Below are 6163 nucleotides of genomic sequence, written 5' to 3' on the forward strand. Positions count from 1 at the left end.
ACAGATACATAAGAGGTACAGTTATATGTTTAACAGCATTGGATTTCAAACTTCGTACCACCAGGGGACCCTTTCCACATCGATTTGACTGCCGGAAAAGTTATGCACATTGAAGAGGATGCTGGGCAATGTGGAAAGTGAGTGGGATTAGCCCTACAGAGTACAGCCTTTAGGTTTAGTGTTGGTGGTGTACAAATCAATAAGGTAGAAGCTTTAATGGGTTTCCTAAATTGAGAGGGAAAGTGTCTTAACATTGCCAAGTGAGATGATAATGACAGTGCTTAATAAACAGGGCCCCTTCATGGATCACTGCCTTGTTGTGGCGAAGGGGCGTGCGTAACTCAGTGAAGCCATAAGCTATGCTGTGCAGGGCCACCCAAGACGGACAGGTCATGGCAGAGAGTTCTGACAAAATGTGGTCCACTGGAGGAGGAAATGGCAACCCACACCAGTATTCTTGCCAAGAAAACCCCATGGAACGTATCACAAGGCTAAAAGATATGACGCCGGAAGATGAGCCCCTCAGGTCGGAAGGTGTCCAATATACTACTGGGGAAGAGCAGAGGGAATTTCCAAGTAGCAGCAGAAAAGTGAAGCGGCTGGGCCAAAGCCGAAAGGACACTCAGCTGTGGATGTGTCTGGTGGTGAAAAGAAAGTCCGATGCTGTAAAGAACAATATTGTTTAGGAACCTGGAATGTCAGATCAATGAATCAAGGTAAGCTGGAGGTGGTCAAACATGAGATGGCAAGATTGAACATCGACATCTTGGGAATCAGCGAACTAAAATGGACAGGCATGGGCGAATTTAATTCAGGTGACCATCATATCTACTATTGTGGGCAAGAATCTCTTAGAAGAAATGGAGTAGCACTCATAGTCAACAAAAGGGTGAGAAAAGCAGTACTGGGGTACAATCTTAAAAACAATAGAATGATCTCAGTACGAATCCAAGGCAAACCATTCAACATCACAGTAATTCAAGTCTATGCCCCAACCACTGAGGCCGAAGAAGCTGAGATTGATCGGTTCTATGAAGACCTACAACACCTTCTAGCACTAACACCAAAAAAAGATGTCCTCTTCATCATAGGGGATTGGAATGCTAAAGTAGAAAGTCAAGAAATCATTGGGATAACAGGCAGGCATGGCCTTGGTGTACAAAATGAAGCAGGACAAAAGCTAATAGAGTTTTGCCAAGAGAACACGCTGATCATAGCAAACACTCTTTTCCAACAGCACAAGAGACGACTCTACACATGGACATCACCAGATGATCAATATCGAAATCAGATTGATTATGTCCTTTGCAGCCAAAGATGGAGAAGCTCTATACAGTCAGTAAAAACAAGACCTGGAGCTGACTGTGGCTCAGATCATGAGCTGCTTCTTGCAAAATTTCGGCTTAAATTGAAGAACGTAGGGAAAACCACTAAAGCGTTCAGGTATGACCTAAATCATATCCCTTATGAATATACAGTGGAGGTGACGAATAGATTTCAGGGATTAGACCTGATAGACAGAGTGCCTGAGGAACTATGGACGGAGGTCCGTAACATTGTTCAGGAGGCAGCAACTCAATCCATCCCAAAGAAAAAGAAATGCAAGAAAGCCAAGTGGCTGTCTGATGAGGCTTTACAAGTAGCTGAGAAAAGAAGGGAAGCGAAAAGCAAGGGAGAAAGGGGAAGATATATCCAACTGAATGCAGAGTTCCAGAGAATAGCAAGGAGAGACAAGAAGGCCTTCTTAAATGAACAATGCAAAGAAATCGAGGAAAACAACAGAATGGGAAAGACTAGAGATCTCTTCAAGAAAATTGGAGATCTCAAGGGAACGTTCTGTGCAAAGACGGGCATGACAAGGCATGTCCTGTGCAAAGGACAAAGAAGGCAGGGACCTAACAGAAGCAGATGAGATTAAGAAGAGGTGGAAAGAATACACAGAAGAACTATACAGGAAAGATCTTAATGTCCCTGATAGCCATGATAGTGCGGTCACTGAACTTGAGCCGGACATTCTAGAGAGTGAAGTCAAGTGGGCCTTAGGAAGCATTACTAACAACAAAGCTAGCGGAGATGACAGTATTCCAGCTGAGCTATTTAAAATCCTAAAAGATGATGCTGTTAAAGTGCTGCATTCAATATGCCAACAAATTTGGAACACTCAACAATGGCCGCAAGACTGGAAAAGGTCAGTTTACATTCCAATTCCAAAGAAGGGCAACACCAAAGAGTGTTCAAACTACCGCACAATTGCGCTCATTTCACATGCCAGCAAGGTTATGCTCAAAATCCTACAAGCTAGGCTTCAGCAGTATGCGAACCGAGAACTACCGGAAGTACAAGCTGGGTTTCGAAGAGGCAGAAGAACTAGAGATCAAATCGCCAACATTCGCTGCATCATGGAGAAAGCAAGAGAATTCCAGAAAAACGTCTATTTCTGCTTCATTGACTACGCTAAAGCCTTTGATTGTGTGGATCACAACAAACTGTGGCAAATTCTTAAAGTGATGGGAGTACCAGACCACCTTACCTGTCTCCTGAGAAACCTGTACGAGGGTCAAGAAGCAACAGTAAGAACCGGACATGGAACAACCGAGTGGTTCAAAATTGGGAAAGGAGTACGACAAGGCTGCATATTGTCACCCTGCTTATTTAACTTATATGCAGAGTACATCATGAGAAATGCCGGGTTGGATGAACCAGAGGTCGGAATTAAGATTGCTGGGAGAATTATCAACAACCTCCGATATGCAGACAATACCACCCTAATGGCAGAAAGCGAAGAGGATCTAAAGAGCCTCTTGTTGAGGGTGAAAGAGGAGAGTGCAAAAGTTGGTTTGAAACTCAACATTAAAAGAACTAAGATCATGGCATCTGGCCCTATCACTTCCTGGCATATAGAAGGGGAAGAAATGGAAGCAGTGGCAGATTTTACTTTCTTGGGCTCCAAGATCACCGCAGATGGTGACTGTAGCCATGAAATTAAAAGACGCTTGCTCCTTGGGAGGAAAGCTATGGCAAACCTAGACAGCATAGTAAGAAGCAGAGACATCACCTTGCTGACAAAGGTCCGTCTAATCAAAGCTATGGTTTTCCCAGTAGTAATGTATGGCTGTGAGAGCTGGACTGTAAGGAAGGCTGAGCGCCGAAGAACTGATGCTTTCGAACTATGGTGCTGGAGAATACTCTTACGAGTCCCCTGGACTGCAAGGAGGTCAGATCAGTCCATCCTAAAGGAAATCAACCCTGAGTGCTCATTGGAAGGACAGATACTGAAGCTGAAGCTCAAATATTTTGGCCACCTAATGCGAAGAGAAAACTCTCTGGAAAAGACCCTGATGCTGGGAAAGACTGAAGGCAAAAGGAGAAGGGGACGGCAGAGGATGAGATGGCTAGATAGCATCACTGATGCAATGAATATGGACTTGAGCACGCTCCGGGAGAGAGCGGAGGACAGGAAGGCCTGGCGTGCTATGGTCCATGGGGTCACGAAGAGTCGGACACGACTGAGCGACTGAACAACAACAACAATAAACAGGGAGGTGTCAGGTTTTGGCCTAAATGGGAAACGTACCATCTAACTTGTGGGGGGAGAGGCTGCAGTTGTTCAGTTTGTTTGATTTGGGCCCAATTTCCAGAAAAAAAGGGGGCAAGATAGTAGCTTGGTTATTTTAAACTGTACACCGTAAGTCAGGGGTAAGCAACGTGGTGCCCTCCATATGTTTTAGACTACAACTCGCACAATCCCTGACCATTGGCCATGCTGACTGGGGCTGATGGGAGTTGTAATCCAACACAACTGGAGGGCACCATATTGCCTTACCCCTGCCTTAAGTGAAAGATAGCATTGGGTTCCATTCTTAGACTGAAATCCTATACCCATGTACCTGGAAGTAAGCCGTATTGAACTCAATGGGGCTTACTTCTGAGTAGAAATTTATAGCCTCAGACCCACTAAAAACTACCATTGGGCTCCACTCCAGATCTGTCAAAAATAGCTGGGCTATATTCCCTTATGCCATCACTGCATCTATTCAGGCTTCTACTCCTAGGTACGAAGTATCACATTATTTTTTCCCAATATTTGGCAATCCCGCTCACTGGACAGAAAAAGGCATTCGTTATATGTTCAGAGGTGCTTTTATTGTATCATGTTGCTTCATGGCTATTTCTTTTAAAGGAGGCGCTACAAAAAAGGGGGGGGGAAGAGGAAGGGGCATGTCCGAAAAGGTGGGCGGTGTGTTAATTCAACTTTTCTTTGTTGTTGTTGTTCAGTCGTGTCCGACTCTTCGTGACCCCATGGACCATAGCACGCCAGGCCTTCCTGTCCTGAGCACTCTCCCGGAGTGTGCTCAGGTTCATATTCATTGCATCGGTGATGCTATCTAGCCATCTCATCCTCTGCCGTCCCCTTCTCCTTTTGCCTTCAGTCTTTCCCAGCATCAGGGTCTTTTCCAGAGAGTTTTCTCTTCGCATTAGGTGGCCAAAATATTGGAGCTTCAGCTTCAGTATCTGTCCTTCCAATGAGCAGTCAGGGTTGATTTCCTTTAGGATGGACTGATTTGACCTCCTTGCAGTCCAGGGGACTCGTAAGAGTCTTCTCCAGCACCACAGTTCGAAAGCATCAATTCTTCGGCGCTCAGCCTTCTTTATAGTCCAGCTCTCACAGCCATACATTACTACTGGGAAAACCATAGCTTTGATTAGACGGACCTTTGTTGGCAAGGTGATGTCTCTGCTTCTTACTATGCTGTCTAGGTTTGCCATAGCTTTCCTCCCAAGGAGCAAGCGTCTTTTAATTTCATGGCTACAGTCACCGTCTGTGGTGATCTTGGAGCCCAAGAAAGTAAAATCTGTCACTGCTTCCATTTCTTCCCCTTCTATATGCCAGGAAGTGATGGGGCCAGATGCCATGATCTTAGTTTTTTTAATGTTGAGTTTCAAACCAGCTTTTGCACTCTCCTCTTTCACCCTCAACAAGAGGCTCTTGAGATCCTCTTCACTTTCTGCCATTAGGGTGGTATCGTCTGCATATCGGAGGTTGTTGATAATTCTCCCAGCAATCTTAATTCTGACCTCTGATTCATCCAACCCGGCATTTCTCATGATGTACTCTGCATATAAGTTAAATAAGCAGGGTGACAATATGCAGCCTTGTCGTACTCCTTTCCCAATTTTGAACCATGCGGTTGTTCCATGTCCGGTTCTTACTGTTGCTTCTTGACCCTCGTACAGGTTTCTCAGGAGACAGGTAAGGTGGTCTGGTACTCCCATCACTTTCAGAATTTGCCACAGTTTGTTGTGATCCACACAATCAAAGGCTTTAGCGTAGTCAATGAAGCAGAAATAGACATTTTTCTGGAATTCTCTTGCTTTCTCCATGATGCAGCGAATGTTGGCGATTTGATCTCTAGTTCCTCTGCCTCTTCGAAACCCAGCTTGTACTTCCGGTAGTTCTCGGTTCGCATACTGCTGAAGCCTAGCTTGTAGGATTTTGAGCATCACCTTGCTGGCATGTGAAATGAGCGCAATTGTGCGGTAGTTTGAACAGTCTTTGGCGTTGCCCTTCTTTGGAACTGGAATGTAAACTGACCTTTTCCAGTCTTGCGGCCATTGCTGAGTGTTCCAAATTTGTTGGCATATTGAATGCATCACTTTAACAGCATCATCTTTTAGGATCTTAAATAGCTCAGCTGGAATACTGTCATCTCCGCTAGCTTTGTTGTTACTAATGCTTCCTAAGGCCCACTTGACTTCATTCTCGAGGATGTCCGGCTCAAGTTCAGTGACCGCACTATCATGGCTATCAAGGACATTACTATCATGGCTATCAAGGACATTCAGATCTTTCCTGTATAGTTCTTCTGTGTATTCTTTCCACCTCTTCTTAATCTCATCTGCTTCTGTGAGGTCCCTGCCTTCTTTGTCCTTTATCATGCCCATCTTTGCACAAAACGTTCCCTTGAGATCTCCAATTTTCTTGAAGAGATCTCTAGTCTCTTCAAGAAAATCCATTATCTCTATGGATTCTCTGTAGACGCAGAGCAGCGCCGCTCTATCCCTCGACACCTCGATGGTGAAATCCTAGAGATAGAAAGAAGACTCCGCCGTGTATGTGGCAAACGCATCGATTACATTTTTATATCTATGGTTGGGGGTTGCC

Source organism: Heloderma suspectum, chromosome 1 (assembly GCF_057233095.1).
Source record: "Heloderma suspectum isolate Gila_16-S chromosome 1, 16-S_ref, whole genome shotgun sequence".
Lineage (NCBI taxonomy): Eukaryota > Metazoa > Chordata > Lepidosauria > Squamata > Helodermatidae > Heloderma > Heloderma suspectum.